We start from the raw sequence: 20,348 nt of genomic DNA, 5'->3' as shown, positions 1-20,348 counted from the left end.
CAAACACTAACCAAGGGATGCCAAGACATGCTAAGTAAGAGTGTGGGAAAATAGCAGATCTGAGTCATGGTGCAAGTTAAAGTGCATATATGACTAAGGATGGATAGATCTCTAACACTCCCTCTTAGCAAGAAAGGTATTTTTCACCACCATTATCCTGCACCTGCAGAATTTGGATTACCTCTTGAAAATTCCTTTATCAAGATGTCAACATCTTGCTCCTCATTAGGAATGTACTGTAGCAACATAATTCTCCTATGCACATAGTCCCACAAATGATGATATCAGATATCAATGTGCTTGGACATATCATGAAATACCGAATTCTCAAAGAGCTTAATGCAACTCTGATTATCACAATATCTCACAACCGGATCCATTTCCTAATTGGAAATACCCACAAGTATTTTCCTCATCTATATGGCCTCACATGCTACTTGATTTGCAACCATGTATTCAACCTCTGCTGAGTTGAGCGTCACAGACCTTTGCTTCTTGTTGTACCAGGAAATAGTTGTGGACCCAACACTGAAGGTAACGCCTGAATTACTTTTCCTGTCTGATGGACTCCCTGCCCAATCTGCATTGGTGAAGCCTTGGAGCTTCACTCCCTATGTCCTCTTGTACCATAATCCATACTCGGTAGTGCCTCTGAGGTATTGTAACACATGATTTGTTACCTTCCAATACAGCCTGGTAGGCCTCACCATAGCTTGACTAAGTTTGTTTATTTCATATCACATGTTGAGTCTTGTGTTTACAAGATACATCAAAAACCCCACAAGTTGCCTGTAAATGGTAGCATCAACCTATTCACCTAAAGTGGCATTTTCCTTCCTCATTTTCTAGCAAGAGGTGTGTCCATAGGCTTGCAATTATCCATGTGAAATCTCTGAAGTATTTTAGAGGCATACTTCCCCTGACTCACAAACAACTCACCATCACCTTATCATACTTCCAGTCTGAGGAAGTAATGCATTAATCCCATGTATTTCATCTCAAATTCCCTTGCAAGGTCCTCTTTGCAAGAGAAGATTAGCTTCTCATCACATGCCAATATTAAATCATCAACATACAAAACAAGAATAAGCAACTTACCAACTACCACAATGTGATATAGGTTCACATCTACTTCACTTTTAGTGAAGCCCAATCCATTGAGATAACCATCTATCTAAGTGTACCATGATCGGGGCTCCTGTTTGAGACCATACAATGCTCTCCTAAGTCTTCAAACATATTATCACATGTGACTCTCGATCATATGTCTCAAATCCTTATGGCTGCTCTATGTAAATTTCCTCCTTAACAACACCATTGAGAAAGGCGGTCTTCACATCCATATGGTGGATCTTCCACCCCATTTGCGCAACTAATGCAAGAAATTATTTGATGGAGGAATACCTTGCCACATGGGCAAATGTTTCCTCATAGCCATCTCCCTCTACCTGAGAAAATCCTTTGGCCACAAATTTGCCCTAGTACTTCTCGATGCTCCCATCAGTTGTATGCTTTACTCTGTAGATCCATCTGGAACCAACCACTGATTTCCCTTCTAGTCTCAACACCACTTACCATACATTGTTATTCATGATGGAATCATATTCTTCCACCATGGCATTAACCTAAATAGGTTGAGAAAATGCTTCCTCAAATTAAGAAGGCTCTGACTCAATGAGCTCTATCATAAGAACCATGTAACCAATGTACCTCTTAGGTGACTTGCTCTACATGTGTACTGATGTAGGGGCTCCCACACTCTCCCTGGCATCCTACAACAATCTATCAACTTCTCTAGTTCTCTTTGTCCCTTCTCTGTATGATTCTGGTTGAGTGGGTGTCTCTACTTGGCCTCCACTTTTCTCCTCCATCTGTGGTTACTACACAACTTCCTAAAGCTCACCTTGAGGCTCCTCCTTTGGATCTAGAAGCTCCTTCTCTAGTGGGATACTCAGCTCTCATTCCAAATAGCATCTCATATCTTTTTCCTCATCAAATTTGACATCTCTCTTCACCATTGTCATCCTTGGTGAAGGTAAATACACCCGGTAATTGTGTGGAGTGTCGGTGTCTCCTACAAAAACTCCCAACTTTGTTGTAGGCTCAATTTTCTTCCTCGAATCCTTGGAGAAATGACAATAAACTGAAGCTCCAAAAATTCTGAAATGAGACACATCAGGCTTTCTCCCATAGAAATCTTCCTCTAGTGTGATCATACCAATTATTCTATGAGGACTCTGATTCTGCAAGTAAACTATTGTGCTACATGCTTCTACCCATATATGTAATTGCAGCCCCTGATCATGTAGCATAACCCTTGCAGCTCCAACTATGCTCATGTTCTTCCTCTCAACTACCCCATTCTTCTTTGGTTTATGGGGTGCTATCAGTTCTCTTCGAATACCTTCTTTGGAATAGAAATCCTTAAAGGCATTTGAAAAAAATTCACCTCCATTGTTGCTCCTTGGAGCCTTCACCTTCTTCCCAGACTCCTTCTCAACTAATGCCTTAAATTCTACAAATTTGGAAAACACTTCATCCTTTTTTCTCATGAAGAAAATCAAGCATTTTCTAGAGAAACCATCAATAAAAATTACATAATACTTATGTTTTGTTGTGGAGGCTGTAGAGAAGGTTCCAGAAACATCATAGTGGACTTGCTCCAAGATTGCATCTACTCTTCTATCTCATCCATGGAAGGTGGATTTGACATATTTCCCCAATGTGAAACCCTTGCAGACATCATGTTGGTCAAGGGAGCCTTTAAGGATATTGGTGGTAATTTGTTGCATAATTGTTAAGGCACCATGGTGTAGACGACCCAATCTCTTGTGTCAGAGTTCTCCAACATATTGACTTTGCACTTTTTCTACCTTGTTTCTCAATGTAGCACAATCTCCCACTTCAAGTTTGTATAGGTTCTTCACTCGAACTCCAATTGGATTCACTTTCCCGGTAGCTATGTGTCTCATAAAGTCTTTCCCTTTACTGAAAATAACATCATAGCCTTTATCCTCCACTGTTGCTATAGAGATCAGGTTCTTCTTCAACTCGGGTACAAACATAACATATTTGAGGCAAAGAGGGGAGGCTTTCTCCCTTTCAAAGGTGACAGTGCATTGTATCTCCATTCATCCCCTAATTCAATATGCATTTGGAGATCCTTCTCCTCCAAGCTACTAAAAAATTCCTTGCACCTTGTCATATGGAATGAGGCACTGGAATCAAGGCACCAAACACTCCCCATAATAGTGTTGGCCATGTATTTTATTAGATAAATGTCTAATTCAAATTGTGAAGCTAGTGCCTCACCTCCTGCTCCTTATGTGGGCTTCTTGTTAAACTTCTTGTGCGAACATTTTGTTACATAATGCTCGTATTTGTGGCAGTGAAACATTTTTTCTTGCTCAATTCTTTCTTCTTTCCATTATTTTGGTTGGATTTAGTTTTTCTTTGGGTCTTCTCTCCTTTATCGTTCTTCCCCTTCCCAACCAAGGAAAAATTATCTTCATCCTCTACTCTGGATGATACTCCATCTTTGGTATTTCTCTTGATCTCTTCTTGAACCAAATTGGACCACAACCTTTCCCAATTTGGTAATTTTTCCCTTCCATTTACAGAGTCCTGGTAGTTGTGCCAGGATTTTGGAAGGCCTAGAAGAATTAGGCTCATTAGATCACCTTCTACAACATTCTCCCCAATCCCTCCAATCTCATCTTGAACTTGAGTGAATCTCGAGAGATATTGTGGAATGGTATCTTTTTTTGCATACTAATGTTTCAAAGTTTGTCTTTTAGGGCCAATTTTCTATGGTCACTGTTATTTTTTAATAACTCATTCAGTGTCTTCCACATAGAAAATTGTGTTTCTTTTCCATGGATATTTGAGACCACATGGTCTCTCACACCTTCTAGAAAAATTCTCCTGGCCTTTGCAACATCCTTCTTCCATTGGGCTAAACAATGTAAACTTTGAAACAGGAACTGATATTGTTACCCGTTTCGTAGAGATAGCAAAAAAGTGACTTGATTTTGAAAAGGGGTGATGCAGAACACACATGTTTTTTTTAGAGCATAGTTTTTGGCACTTTAATTTTTTTTATGTACATTACGTTTTATAATGGTAGTGATTTTCATGCTGATTTAAAAAAGTGAGTATTCTGCATCACACCCTTTTTTTAAAAGACCTATTTTTTGACTTTAAATTTTCTAGTGTATGAAATGTAAATAATTATTTTCTAAATTTGATAGTTTTTGAAGTGGTCATTTTCTTCATATTTTCTTGTTTTTTATTTTAATTTTAATTTTTTTTTTTAGTGAGGTTTGAATTGTTTTGCATTTTTAAATTAGAAAGTCGATATTTTGAATTTTAGATAATCTACATATTTACACATCCTTAATTAATTTTTCAATCCACATGAAATAATTGTTTCTAAAAAACAATATTTTTTAACAATGGACATAAAAATAACCATTTTTAACATAAATATAACAAAAAAACTACACGTTTTTATTATTTTTTTCTAGAATTGACATGTCAAAATCACAATTTTTATACAAAAATTTTAACTAAAAATGGTTAAATAATAGATTTTTTTTTATGAATTTCATGTCAAAAAATAATAATAATCACTTTTTTTTCAAAAAATAATGATTAACTTAAAAATCAATGCGAAAATCACATATCACAAATATTGAACGCATAACAACCTTAATTGATTGATTATTCTTCTCATAAAATGGCAAATTCAAAACATTGCAAAGCTTGATTTCCAAGCATAACTTAATTTTAATCAACAATGTCACGTAATCCAAACTCTTCGTCCTCTAGAGTTTCATCATTGTCTTCTTCCACAATATTTTCTGCTTCCTTTTGCTCATTTTCCTCTTCTAATGGATCTTTGATGTCTGGGAATCTCCCAATGTATGTCTTTCCAAACATTCTATGTAATAGTGGTTGGGGTTCCTTTGCCTTTTTTGCCACACGTGATTCACTAAAGTCCCCTTTCTTCAACCCAATTTCTTGCATTGCATCTGGAAGAAATTAAAGAGCATTAATTCTTTGCTGAATGAAATTGCACTGTAATGGATCTTTCTCAATTGCAATGCAATTTCTTCCTTTTTGAAGGCAACATGCTAGTGTTGTACCTAATTATCAAGCACAAAAGAAATAATGAAGTAAATTAATACAATGACATATTAATTAAAAAAAATCAATTCCATATAACAAAACTTACCTGAGCCAGAAAATAAATCCAGAACCCAATCTCCTTCATTTGAACATATGTCTATAAGATAGTTAATCAATAATTGTGGTTTTTGATAAATGTTAACTATCTCTCATTTTGTTTCTTTGTCTTCATATGTTAGTTTTCTCACAACAACATCATAAGTCAGTATTTGGCTATGACTCTTTCCGTCCACCCGATTAAAAATCATAGACATATGGCTATCATCTTTTGCCCAACTATCAATATGAATGAACTCACAGTCATTTATAAATTGTTGATCTTCATTGTTAAGAAGATTTGACTTTTGCCTGTAACATGAAATAGTAAAAGTTCAATTAACTTGTACATAAATGAATTTTTCAACATTAATCAAATATACATTTTAAACGTCTTACCATGTAAGCTGCATCCTTGAATTTGTTTTCCCCTTGAAGCTTGACAATATCATTGCCAATTGTGTGTTTGAATTAAATGTCACAAATCTCCATAATGGTGATGACGTCACTTCTATAAATCCCACAACCACTTTATTAAAAGCTTGATAAGTATAAGGGTCACTATCATAGTAAATGTTTGGAATATTGAAACCATGGGGAATATCTGCAATAACTAGGGCATAATCCCTTTTTGGTATGAGTTTAGCAATGTCTTCACAGTCACCTTGTATTACTTGATATTGAATAGTGTCTAGCCCATTCCAAATGAAATGATTAAGAGTTGGATCAAGTTCAACATTCTTAATACGTTGCTTCCTCAGTCTTTCGATCTTTATTTTTTCAATAAAAGTCTTGAAACTATCTGGTGCTCCATTATCTTCATTCCTCATCTTTTATCAAATAAAAAAATATATGTGTAAGTTTTAAATTAAAAATAGTACACAGATGAATAAAAATGAATGTATAAATCAAGAGATAAAAAGCTTTTAATGTTGATGTAGAACTTGAATCTGGATAGTTGCGTACAACATCATCCCAACTATCTTCATTCAACAATCTAACCATTTGTTCTTGAATTTTCATGTAAACTTTGTGACTGCATAGATAAAGTAAGAAAAAGTTAATATAATGATATGTATAACAAATACTACCAAGAACAACATGTTTTATTTATAAGATAACTATAATCTAGAAATAAATAAAAATAATTCAGCAAACTTACTTTTGAAATTCTTCAGACATTTCCTCCAATGATAATTCCCTTGACCTCACACGAGATAATATTGTTTTGACAATTTTTTCATCTTTCACTCCTTGCATTGCCCTCCAAGGTGTGATAGTCATATCATCTGGAAGTTGCTTCAGTTCAGGAGCTGATTTATTGTTGCTACATATCAATGGCTTAGACTTTTTGACCCTTTGGTTTTTAATGCCAATGTCTTCCCACATGCTAAAAATCTCATCAATCAACTTCCAAACATCTCCAGTTCTAAATGCCTATTGGAAAATGTTATCAACACCTCTGAATAAATCACTATTTTTGTTGCCTTTTCCACCTTTTGAATTGGTTTTCTCTTCAATTTGATAGCCTATTTCCATACAACATTCCTTTCAGAAATCTGCAGTAACATTTATCCTATCCCCACCACATTTTTCTTGAAATTCACTATGAATAAATCTAACCCTTTGGATGAGAGTCATAGACATCCTATATTCATTATCTGAAATATGATCCCATGCCACTAACTTTGCTTCTGTTTCATTTAAACCAGCATAAATGATACATTTCATTGTTTCAAAACGTAGGTTATTAGGATATTCCTCCATCAATTGTCTTTGAGCTTCTACAGAATAGTTCCCCCCAAGCACATAATAATTGTATTCAAAACATTTTGACTTATCAAATGCTTCTTTGTTGGGAACTTGAAGTGGATCAACAAGAAGCACATAACTAACCACATGAGCATATGGATTGTACCTCATCAATGTCTTCAAGTTTTGAACATGAAGATGATGTGGCTTTCTAACTTGATATTGACATTGTCCTTCACTTGCTTTATAGGTTTTCTTGACATTAAGTTGAAATGTACGACCACCATCAATTAAGTTTCTCTTTGTCAAATTCTCTCGAATGGAATTTTGTTTTGTTTTGATAATGCCATCCTCTAAATCAGCTCCTGGTGTAATGATTTCTCTACTTTCTTTTGAAGTTTCACTAGGTTCTTGACTGCTGTAATGACTAGTACAAAATCTTCAACTTTACTTTTCTTGGTCATAACATTCCCAACAGATTTATTCTTGGGCATTATTACTTTTGGTCTTTTATGGCTCTTCTCAGTTCCAATGTCATCTTCAGTAATGGAAACATATGCTTCACTGTCAATTTCAACTTCATCGTCCTCAAAAATAACTTGTTTATCCTTGCTATATTTATCCACCAGAGGCCTTTTTTTTCTGATTCTTTGGATGTAGTTTTGTAGCATCATCAATTACTACATTTTGCTTGTTTTCCATATCTTCTTCTGACACTGAGTAAAAACTGCTGACAACTTTCATGATATCATGCTCTATGAAATGAATGCCTCCCAACCTAATTGAACAACTTTCAACAAAATTCTGCCAAACAAAATATCATATGTCAATAAAAAACAAAGTTAAAAAATATAGCGAGACACTTTGAAGAACGCAAAATACAAATATAAATAACAATACTTACGATGTTTTGTGTCATCTCATTTACGATTTGTTTACACAACTTTGTAGATGCCTCTCTCGTGTCATACAATGAATATGATAGTCGGTATTTAATCCTTTCATGTGACTTGGGAGCTTTTGTAAGTATGTAAACAACTTCAGTGTCCGGTACCGAACACATATCTATGACTCTTCCCATCACCTCAAAAATTCCATTATCATTCAGTATATCAATATATAGATATATATTCATATTTGTGCTTTATTTTTCTTTCAGATACCAGATTCTTGATGGAAATTTCACCTCTTTCGAATTCTTCCAATCTGAAATCATCTTCTTATCACTTGAGGCACTTGAAATATTTGTAGTCATGAGCTCAAGTGGAGTTCGTTCACCAATGTTTCTTGAAGATGCACCTTTAAGAGTCTTTGGTCCAGAAATATTCACTGAAATTTTCTTTGATGCCATTTTCCTGAAAAATAGAAACACATAAATCAGTAAATAATAAAAACATATTAATTTAAATTAAGAACGAAAATATATCATAAATTTTTTATTTGTATGATCAGAATCGCCCCGCCAACGCCGCCCCCCTCACTCACCTGCCCCGCGACCACCCTTCCACCCGCCCACGCCCCCTCCCTCACCCACCACCCCTCACATTCTAAAAGGGTATGCATTAATATTCTAGTGTAAAAAAATTAAATCACGAATAAAACATTCCAAAATTAACTATGTATATATTATATGAAATGTCTTATTTTTTTAATAAGTACAAAAAAAATATATGTAATGGCGCCCCACCACACCCACCGGCGCCCTACCCCATCTACCCCCCCCGGGCACCCTCACACCCCCCCCACCAAACCCATTGGCGCCCCCACCCGGGCGGCTGCCCCCCAACCGCCCGGGCGCCCCACCCCACCCACCGACGACCCACCCCACCCACCGGCGCCCGCCCCCCAACCGCCCCCCAGGCGCCCCGCCCAACCCAAGCCCCCGCACCCCCGAGCGCATCACCCCAATCCCCGGCCCGCACCCTCCCCCCACCAGGGCGGTCGCCCTACCCCACCCACCGGGCGCCTGCCCCCCGCACCAACCCCCGGCATCCCACAACAACCCCCGCCCCGCACCCTCCCCCCACCCCCCGCAGGCGCCCCACCCCTTCCCACCCCGCGAGTGCCTGCCCCCCGCCCCAACCCCCGGGCCGCACCCTCCCCCTGCCCCCTCCCAGGCGCCCACCTCCTACCCCTCCCCGGGCGCCCGCCCACTGCCCCAACCCCCGCCGCCACACCCCAACCCCCAACGCGCACCCTCCCTCCACCCCCCCGCGGGCGCCCCACCCCACCCATCGCCACCCCCCCCCCCCACCAGGGCGCTCGCCCCCCGCCTCAGCCGCCGGCGGCCCACTCCAACCCCCGGCCACCGACGCCTTCCCTCCTTCCCTCAAGCCGCACCCTTCCCCCGCCCGTGTGCCCCACCCCCTTCCCCTGCCCGGGCACCCCACCCCACCCACCAACACCCCCCTCGGGCGCCCGCCCCCCACTCCTCCCTACCCCCTCCCTCCACCGCCCTCCTCCTCTCCCTCCCGTGGCCCGCCTCCAACCGGTGCCTGACCGACGACCCGCGCGGGAGGAGGGAGGGCGCGGGGCGGTGGGTTGGGTGGAGAGCCCAGGGCGGGGGGGACGGGTGCCTGAGTTGGGGGAGGAGGGAGGGGGGAGGGCGCGAGCTAGGCAGGGGAGGCAAGGAGAGAAGGCGTGCGCCGAGGGTTGGGGTAGGGCGCCTGGGGGTGGGTGGGGTGGGGCGGTAGGGAGCCTGGGGGTGGGTGGGGTGGGGCGAGCGGGCGCCCTGGGAGGGGGGGTGGGAGGTGGGGTGGGGCGGGCGCGAGTGGGGTGGGCACCCGGGGGGGGGGGGGGGCATGCCCGGGGAGGGGCGGCACGCGGGGGGGATTGGGGAAGAGGAGGGCGGGGGGGTGTGGAGGTGCTGGTGGGTGGAGGAGGGAGGGCGCGCGCCCGGGGGGTGGGTGAAGGAGGTGGAGAGCGCCCCCCGGGGGGGGTCATACGGGGGGTTGGGGGTGGTGAGAGAGGGGGCTAAGGGAAAGATGGGCGCAAGAGGGGCGAGGGCACCTGGTGGGGTGGGGTGAGGTGAGAGAGGGGCGTGAGGGATGGATGGGCGCAGGAGGTTGAGGGGGGAAGGGGAGGTGAAGGGGGTAGTGAGGGAAGGAGCCCACCCTGCGACACCACGGCGGCCCACCCACGGGTATTGAGCAATTGAGTTTGATCGAGCCCACCATGCTCACGACGGATGTAATTGTTATTTTGGCTCAGAAAAATTATTAATTTAAAAAAAATAAAAAATAAAAAAAAATAAATAAATAAATTCATTAAACTAATTTAATATGAAAATTTTCTAGGAAAAAAATTTAACTTACCTTTCAATTGCGAGAATTCTTCAGTGAATATGTTGTTGATAGCGATGTAGCTACTCCACAAATTCATGAGTCTTTCAACGATGTAGCTACTCCACAAATTCATGAGTCTTTCAACGATTTTCAGAAAGCCTGGATGTGATGTGAGTAATAGTGATAATGAAATTTTAATATATAAGTGAAATTACGGAGATGTTTTACTGTACGATTAATATGGGATAATTTGTTTTAAAATATTATAAAGCGAATATTGTAGAATTGTTTTACAACGGCTTGAATGTGGGATAATTTGTTTTAAAATATTATAAAGCGAATATTGTAGAATTGTTTTACAACGGGTTGATGTGAGATAATTTGTTTTAGAATATATTAAAAAAAAAAAACAATTGTTTAGTAAATATTGTATACTTTAACTATTAGAATAATTAATCTAGAAATTGTAGTTTACAATTTTAATTTTAGTAATTTATTTCATAAAAAAATTTAGTTTACATTTTTCAATAAATTGTAGAATAAAATAATGAAGGTAAATAAATCTAACAAACTTTTTGGAGGGAAATATTTTAGTGAAAATTTTTGGAGGGAAATATTTTCACGAAAATTTTTGGAAGGAAATATTTTGGAGGGAAAATTTCATACTTTAAGCTATATAATATCCTTAGGAGACTCCATTTGTATCATTCAACATCTTCTATTTGAAAGGGATGGATTGTTCTGATAGTGAAGTTTCGATTTATACACCATCAACATCTTCATCGCGTAACAACTCTATTCATATTGATGGATATAGCGGGAATTCTTCCACTATGAATAGAAAGTCAATTCTTCCACTTAGTCCTAATTCTAAAGACTATGAGAGCAGCACTGATGAAAGAGGGGATGGAGAATTTCAAATAAATAAAGAGTCACAGATTCCACTTGGTCATAATTCTAAGGACTATGAAAGCAGCAGTGATGAAGAGCATGATGGTGAAGTTCAAAAGAATGGAGTGTCACGATGTCCACTTAGTCCTAATTCTGAGGACTATGAGAGTAGCAGTTTTGAAGAGCTTGATGGTGAAGTTCAAAAGAATGGAGTGTCACGGTGTCCACTTAGTCCTAATTCTGAGGACTATGAGAGCAGTAGTTTTGAAGATCATGATGGCGAATTTCAAAAGAATGGAGTGTCACGGTGTCCACTTAGTCCTAATTCTAAGGACTATGAGAGCAGCAGTGATGAAGATTGTGATAACGAATTTCAAAAGAATGGAGTGTCAAAGTGTCCACTTAGTCCTAATTCTAAGGACTATGAAAGCAGCAGTGATGAAGAGCATGATGATGAATTTCAAAAGTATGGAGTGTCACGGTGTCCAGTTAGTCCTAATTCTAAGGACTATGAGAGCAGCAATGATGAAGAGTGGGATGATGAATTTCAAAATATTGGAGTGTCACGGTGTCCACTTAGTCCTAATTCTAAGGACTATGAGAGCAACAGTTATGAAGAGCGTGATGATGAATGTCAAAAGAATGGAGTGTCACAGTGTCCTCTTAGTCCTAATTCTAAGGACTATGAGAGCAGCAGTGATGAAAGACAGGATGATGCACTTAGTCCTAATTCTAATGAGTATAAAAGTAGCAGTGACAAAGGACAGGATGTAGCATCTTCAATAAGTAAACAGTCACATTTTCGACATAGTCCTATCTATGGACTATGAGAGTAGCACTAACAATGCACATGAGGAAGAATATCCATTAAACATCGAGTCAAATTTTCCATTCATTCCAAATTCTAAAGACTATGATTGTAGCACTGAAGAAGGGGAAGATGAAGAATATCCTCAAAGTCAATATTTGAAAAGCAGAGCTGATCATAGTGTGGATAACATTCCTCTTAATGATGATGAAAATCCTTATACAAATGATGATCCAATGATGGCGATTTTGCCAAGAAATATTGTATCGAGGAGTAGGAGCAGACCTTTTCGTATCAATGCAAGCTGTTCTAGTTATACAAGGGGTAGAGCAGAATATCTGACGAGAAGAAATTCTATCAGCGCCCTCATTTCAAGTGAATGTTGCCAAAAAAATTGCTTGAAACATATGGATTTCACATTTGCATTAGAAAGCAGGAAGAGATATTTGTCAATGAATAAAAGCATGCAAAACTCATATTTAGTTGGGTGCATGCAATCTACATTGTCAGGTTATGATTATCATATTGGGAATTTATTTATGTGTAGAAAAGCTTTCAAAATGTTTCATTCGATTGGGAATTTTCGTCTCTCGAGAATTCAAGAAAATCTGGAAAAGGATCCCACATTTTATTCAGAAGTACGTCATAAAAGAGAGTTTGGGCCATTATCAAATACTGCAATGTCATGGATGAAATATTTCTTTTCAAAGCATGGAGAGTGTATGCCAAATAGAGAGACAATGCATATTCCAGATAACTTTTCAAGACAAGAAATCTACAACTTATACAAAGAATATGCAGAAGGTGTTGAGGGACATGACTAGTTTATTACATATCAATATTTTGTGAAGGTATCAAAGAAAGAATTCAACAATGTCCGTATTCCTAAGAAGACAAGGATGGGGATTTGCAGTACATGTGCTTCTCTTAAATCAAAAAGGGACAAATGTGAAGGCTCAGAAAGAGGTAAGCGTTCATAACTTTAACTTTTAAAATTGTATAGTCATCAACTATGAAAACATGTTTCTTAATGAATTTCTTTTATGTTGTGTAGATTTAATTGTCAAAGAACTTAAGGAGCATTTCGAACAACAAATAAACGAAAGGAAGAAGTTGTACAAGCATTGAAAGAAGTGTTATGATAATCCGAATAAATTTTTGGGTTTGATAATTGATGGTATGGACCAGAAGCAAACACTTTTACCACATTTTGTTCGCACACCCAAAAATTTACAGGAGGAAAATTTTATTTAGTTTCACTTGGTCGATTGTATGGTTTTCAATGGGAAAATGTTGCCAAGGGTGTACTTCACAGCTCCAAATATTCATAATGATGCAAATCTGACCATAACCATAATTCATGATGTGATTTCTCATTGGTCTAGTAATCTTCCTGAAGTTTTGTATCTACAATTGGACAACACTTGCCGTGAAAACAAAAATCAGGTTGTTTTTGGATATCTAAACATGTTTGTTGAATTGAGAATTTTTCAAAAGGTAAAGGTTGGTTTCCTTCTTGTTGGGCACACTCATGACCATATTGATCAAATTTTCAGTCGTTTTTCAGTCACATTGAGGAGGAAGGAAGTTGGGAGCTTGCCATCACTAATTGAATGTATTAAGAAATCATACATGCCAGAGCCTACTTTTGATGTGTTGGAAGAAACTGTTGACATGCGAAGGTTTATTCTGGGATCATATGGTGAGGGGAAATGCATTGAACAACTTAATGACATTAGCTTCCAACATCAATTTCGTATCAAAAAAATTGATGGGAAAACACCAATATGGGGCAAGAAGTATTCAACTACTACAGAATGGGGACCGTCATCAGGTTTGCAATTTTTGAATTTCATTCCAGATCATCCAATATTTGCATCAAAAATATTGTTATTACAATCAGTTGGTGAAGTTCAGAATGCACGCAGACAGAATAGAGATATAAATTATTCTGATTGCCTGGAAGAAATTAAAAAATGTATTAGATATACATATGAGTACTTTGACATTGCTGATTCAGTTTGGTGGGAGTCATTTTTCAATAATCAAAGTGATATCATTTCAACAACAACAAATGAAGATATACCTTTGAAAAATCCATTTATTTGGCCACAAAATGTGTCGAATGAACATGAGGAAGTAAACATTGTTGAACAACAACAATCTCAAGGTATTATTAATTCTTCACAGGCAGCGGAAAGAGAGATGTATATTGGTTCCAGAAGATCTCGTGCACAACGTGAAGCCATGGAAGACCTTTATAGGGGTTCAGTACAAGATATTAAGGAGGGTTGCATGATTGCAGTGCTAGCAAATGGAGATCCCAATGGCTATCCATTTTGGATTGTTAAAGTTATAAAGGTATTTACAGAAAATGAGGATGTTACAAGTGTTGAAGTACATTGGTATGCCACAAATACACACCCATTCAATGGTGTGTATAAGCCAGAGATGGTAGTTGACAAAAAAAATGGCGGAAAAAGAAAAAGAAAGGGTACAAATATAAATCGCCGCCGCACAGACATATTAAAATTGGAGGATGTTGACATACTTGTTTATGACTTCAATTTAACAAAGAGAGGAACTCTTCGCTTCAAGACGATAGAGATTCTGAAAAGGTTGTTACCAGAAGGAACAATGTTGACATGGGAGTCTGCTGAAACCAGTCGTAGATCTAGAAGAATTTTGAAACCTGAAATGTTGGGCATGCATGTGGACTCAGATGGGGCACTAGTTGATGAAAGAGAAGAATATGGAACTTCTTTGTTAGCATCCAGTCACTCATCTGAAGATGTGAATTCTGATGGTGTGCAAGAAAATATGAGTAATTTTGAATAATTGTTTAATATAGTTTATATAACTGATGTATGCATCGTATCTTCAAATAAAATTAATGTTTTCCATATGGCGTTAAATGAGAAGTTATGAGGCATTTTTATGTTGTTGGATTATATGTCTTAATTATGATAAATTTTATTGTTTAAAATATCTACAATGCAATATTAAATTAGAGATATAATGTATGTTTTATTCAATATACAAATAATGACTTTTGAATTCATTTAGTGATGTAATTTGTTCATAATGTCATGGTTTTTTAATTTTATAGTTGAAAAAATTTCAATTTCTTTTGTATCTAGCATGTTATGGTTGAAAACATGTTAAATTTATACTTAGGAAAGAAAAATGATATTCTACCAAAAACATTAATGTGTTTTTTTCCTCATAAACAACTTTGTTTGACACATAAAAATTTGGTTTTATTAGCATTTTTAAAAAATTTTGAAAATTGACCCTAAAAAAAAAAATCATTGTTCCAGTATCATCACTTTCATTTTGAAGCTATATTTTGCACGAAAATTTCATAGTAAATTTCGTAGTCACTGCCATTTTTAAAACATGTTCAAAATTGACGCCTAAAAAATAAAAACATCGTTCCAATATACACACTTTTCATTTTTAGCACTGTTTTTGATGTTTTTTTTGGGTTTTTTTGGCCAGAGTTCCCGTTTTGAGTTTATAGTTCCCGTTTCAAAGTTTACATTGTTGCTACTTGTTAGGCATAAGATTGCTAGGGTTTCACAATGTCAGTTTTAACATATTCTAACACACCATTATCATTAATCATTCAGTCCTTCTAGGCTACGAAATCCAAGCTACCCTCCAGGGCATACTCCAATCTCAGTCCATTATAAGAGATTCTCCTACATCTGAAGAAAAGTTGCTACAGTTAAGCTACAAATTCGAAATTCCTGAGGGACAAATTCAAAATATTGGTTCTAATGTGATTTCAGGCTCTGATACCTTTAGAGATTTGATATAAATTTCAACTGGTCAAGAAATCAAATTGAAATCAGGAGACAAATTCTCTTCTACTAATCTACGAAATGAAAATCATAATTAGAACATGCATAGACATGCAATAAGAAAAATCACAAGTACAAAATGATTTCTAGGGGAACCCAACTAGGAAAAACCCCTTAAGCCTCTTTGCATTAATTAGTTGAATAGAGAAATTATTACAATTGCATGCTCCAGCTCTGAGCACCACCTGCAAAAGCAAGATTATTCTCTCTGCTAAATGAGAACCTCCGGCCAACACTTCGCCAATTTTGGCCTTCTCCAACCTCCTAGTTCCTTACACAATTATGAGCTAATTCAAGCTCGTAAACAATAGGGAAGTCCCTATTTCCTTGCACAATTCCCAAGGAATTGATCTCCTGACTGCATGCAAAAATTGTACACTCAACTAGTATACAATTAATGTTACACTAGCCTTTGTCTCCTCCACTCTAGCTGAGTAATTCAAATTCCATGCATGTCTAGCCTATTTTGGGTTGATTGATTGGTTAATTGATAGATCTCTAAGTTATACTATTATCTCATTGCACAACTAACCTTCAACTAACTCTATTAATTGTTAGAGGTCAGTTTTTTTCTTTTTCTAAGGAAAAAATCATAATTTTATTAATGAAAAAAAATATACATGTTATAGCTACTTACAAGAAGTCCATCATCTTGTTAGAGACTAATTATCATAAGTTCATACATAACTAATCAACTAAAAGATGGGGAGAAAAGTTAGAATTTTCTACATTTCTTCTTTTTTGAACCTTCTGCCATTTTCCTTGAGATGGTGTAGATGAGATGATAGTTAGCTGATTTTCTTCTATTCTTGTGGTTTCCTTGTCTGAATTTGAGTTATCGGAAGCATGTTGATGTTTTATTCCTCCATTGTCCTTTGCTTCAGTTATCCTAATTAGTTGATTTGTGGGGCCTTGTAATTCTGTTGGTATATGTGTCATTTCAGTTTTTCCTTCGTTTTCTTATATGTGTTGTTCTTCCTGATTTGGAATGGGTTCCTTTTCTGCTTCTTCTTCCTCCTCATCTGATTCATTTGGAGTAAATTTCCATCCTTTTGGTTGCTTCCCTGTTTTCTTCTTTCTTCGCTATTATTTCTTGGCAGCAGGGCACGTATTTTGTAAGTGTCATGTTTGGCGACATATTCGGCATCTAAAAGTTGTGTTCTCGAAATCCAGGATTTGAGTCCAGCTCTGCTTGTTGTGTATCAGTTGAATGCGTCTTCATAGGCCTTTACTGAGATCCACTTCCACACATATGCGTGCAAAAGTATATATTCGTTCTTCCATCCTTTGTTCATCGATCTTTATGTACCATCCTAAGATATTTCCAATGGTTTCTAGCACTTGATTATGCCAGAAGTGTAGGGGAAGGTTATGTAGCCTCACCCAAACCGACATCCTTGATACAATCATGGTGTTTGCATCAAAATATGGAAACCATGGAGTGATGAAGAGCCCCTTCGATCCCCAAAACCATGGGCCTTCCTGTAAGATAATGTCTCGCTCTTTTGATGATGCGAATTTTACAATGAAGAATCCTTTGGAGAAGAGGTGTATCTCACAATTTGTTGTCCAATTTGTGAAGATCCAGTGAAAAAATTTCATTGGTTTTGGAAAAAAACTATTAAATATGTATATGAGGGCTTGTGCCTCATAGGTTGTGCATAAATTGTTTGTTTCTGGAAATTCTATGTTCAGTTCTGGGACATAATTTTCCTACTCCACGATGTATGGATTGGGAGTATTAGGAGTCTAAGTTGAGCTTGTTGTAGCTGTTGATTTTCCTTAGACGATGTTTTTGTATGAGAGACGAGCATTATTATGTCCCTGATTCGGTTTTGTTCCTTTAGGTAATTTAGACCCAACAACACCTCTTGTTCCTTTGGATTTACTTGATCCCGCTACTCCTCTTAGTCTCAGATTGAGAATGATGGAGGTAGAAGGTAGAATATTGTAGTCATGTATGCTTCATTCATCTTGTAAGGATCTACCCCTGTAGATCAAGTTTTTTAGCTGGTATGGATATCCCAGTTTATTCATAATATTTAGCTTTAGGAGGAGTACCCTGTCAGAGGCCTATATCCAGACCATTGTAGATTTACCTACCGGGGTTTTTAAGAAAATTTGGAAAAATTTATGGTCTTCCTGTTCTATGAATTTAAACCCCTTATATGCTTCGATCTGCGAGTCTGGGGCAATCTCCAACCCTTGTAACCAAGCAACATTTTGTTTTGTGTCAATTTGCATAAAAGATGTGCAAACCATCTTTTTCACCTTTGCTTTTCCATTTCCATAGCTCGTGATCACCTCAGCCACCTCTTTGTTGCATTCCTCCGCCATTTTCTCCCAGACATCACGCTATGGTAACACTTGAATCCAGAAAGAGTAGTACAGATCTATCCATTTCAGGGGTCAATTTTCTTGTAGAACTCTAGTTTTGAGAGATATGACCAACACAGAGCCTGATTTATTACATGGTGCACTAGATCTAGGGAGTCGTCACTTATCCCCAAGAAAATAACCAGATTCGTCCAGGGCGAGTGTCGATCTACCACTATGGAATCGATATTTGTATCTAAGTTCCCCGAATATCGTAGAAAGCGACTATGTAGAAGTCTACCAAACTTCTCAGAGGACCCCCCTTTGTAATTTAACTTAGAGGCAGCGGATCGGTAAAGGGCGAAGCCAAAACAAGTATAGACTTCCGGATCTGGCTAGTGTGTGGGCCGATATACCTTTTAGATGATCAGATCTGATAGGTTATGGCCTGATCCATGGAAAAAGCTTCAATCCGGAAAAGGAGCGATCATCCCTGGCCAATGGAGGAGCCATTCAACCTCTGGGAGGTCATGCTCTGTTCCATGGCGATGTCGAAAGAGCAGTTGTTTGGCATAGACTACAAATGCACCTTCAGATCTTCTATGGAGGCATCATATTCACATCATGCGATCTCCATTGATGCCCAAATCATTGGGCTAGGAAGTTGTGCCAGCGAGGAAAACAACTTTAGAAACCCTCGCCATCCTCTCAATCTTAGAGGTCAGTTAACTGAGTACAACTAAAAATCACTGAACTAGATTGCTAAAATTTAGCAGTCAACACATGCATGACTGAACTTTGAGCCCACTAACTTGAATTTGTTGATCTAACTACGTTACAAGTGCCATGTCACACTAGTTAATTGCCTCCAAGTTGTCCTCCTAATGTGGAAATTTGATTTACTCAATTTGACTAAGGTTGAAGTCAAGTTGAGCCTTTCTTGCTACACTCTCTAACAATTTTTCTTTTATTTCACTTTTTCAAATACCATGGTCTTCTTAAACCATGGGTTTGAAACCAACATTTCATTTATTATTTTGACTTCACTTTTTTTCATAAGCACTATCTTTTAATATGTGTGTGTGTGGGTGCGTGCCTTTTAACATCATTAACAACAATTTGTTCAACAAAATGATATTCATGAATAGGTTAGCAAGAAGCTATAAAAAGTAATGCTACCTCTAATTGCAAAGCAAATGCAAAGGAAATTGAAGGTTTTTTAAGAGGTAGGTACAATGATGATGCATTTGAGGAACAATAGATTTTATAAAGCAATGTATAATAAACTCAAGTTGCAAGAAAAATTGTCCATATAACATTCTAAGAAAAATACTAATACCCCCTAAAAACTAGATTTGTTGAAACCCTTTAACATCTCTCCAATATCTAATCTTTCTAATTTATATGAGTTTCTTGAAAGAGAAGAGGGTAATGAAGGAGGAAGCATGAAAGAATGGGAAGAATAATTGATAAGTTTAGACTATCTGTGAATTTGTGAATTTGTGAATTCGCTTGGTGGGAGGAAATCATTCTTGGCCATGAGAGTAAGCAAACACTATAGAAGTAAAAACTGCAAAATTCCTTCTCCTTTACTATAGATACATTCATTGCTACAAAAGATAAAAGAAAAGTGCATGAGAGTGTGAATTTGCTTGGTGGGAGGGAATCATTCTTGGCCATGAGAGTAAACAAACACTATAGAAGTAAAAACTGTAAAATTCCTTCCCCTTTACTATAGATACATTCATTGCTAAAAAGATAAAAGAAAAGTGCATGAGAGGAAATTCACCGTAAAATTCCTTTCCCTTTATTATAGATGCATTCATTGCTACAAAAGATAAAAGAAAAGTGCATGAGAGGAAATTCAGAGAATCAAAGAAATATGAACCAAGCATTAACCCTAGGAATTTGTAAAGGCAACATAGGGGAAGGTGAATCATTGCAAACATTGTTACTTCCATGTGAACTAAATAGGTTGAGAGAATGTTTAAACCCAATGAATTAGTGGGAAGAGAGGTCTAACTCCATTGACTTACAATAGACCCTAGGAATTTGTAAAGGCAACGTAGGGGAAGGTGAATCATTGCAAACATTGTTACTTCCATGTGAGCTAAATAGGTTGAGAGAATGTTTAAACCCAATGAATTAGTGGGAAGAGAGGTCTAACTCCATTGACTTACAATAGAAGAAGAGGACAACGAAGAC

This window comes from Pinus tabuliformis, chromosome 6 (genome assembly GCF_031772625.1).
Source record: "Pinus tabuliformis cultivar Carrire ecotype Pingquan chromosome 6, CPIR1, whole genome shotgun sequence".
Lineage (NCBI taxonomy): Eukaryota > Viridiplantae > Streptophyta > Pinopsida > Pinales > Pinaceae > Pinus > Pinus tabuliformis.
Note: the sequence above shows the minus strand (reverse complement) of the source record.